At 45.5% G+C, this 323-nt stretch overlaps 1 protein-coding gene across 1 annotated transcript in view; it reads left to right on the top strand.

The window, feature by feature from the left end:
* The window catches only part of LOC111522433, a 37,881-nt gene that overhangs the window by 28,921 nt on the left and 8,637 nt on the right, over positions 1-323 (top strand). The gene's annotated exons all lie outside the window — the stretch shown is intronic.

A 323-nucleotide genomic window follows, 5' to 3' on the forward strand; every position in this document is an offset into this window, starting at 1 on the left:
TTTTTTTTTTCTTTGAGACAGTCTCTGGCTCTGTTGCCCAGGTGGAGTGTAATGGTGTGATCTCGGCTCACTGCAACCTCTGCCTCCCGGGTTCAAGCGATTTTCCTTCCTCAGCCTCCTGAGTAGCTGGGATTATAGGCCCATGCCACTACACCTGACTAGTTTTTGTATTTTTAGTAGAGATGAGGTTTCACCATGTTGGTCAGGGTGGTCTCGAACTCCTGACCTCGTGATCCGCCTGCCTCAGTCTCCCAAAGTGCTGGGATTACAGGTGTGAGCCACTGTGCTCTTTTTTTTTTTTTTTTTTTTTTTTTTTTTTTTTT

Source organism: Piliocolobus tephrosceles, chromosome 13 (genome assembly GCF_002776525.5).
Source record: "Piliocolobus tephrosceles isolate RC106 chromosome 13, ASM277652v3, whole genome shotgun sequence".
Classification (NCBI taxonomy): Eukaryota; Metazoa; Chordata; class Mammalia; order Primates; family Cercopithecidae; genus Piliocolobus; species Piliocolobus tephrosceles.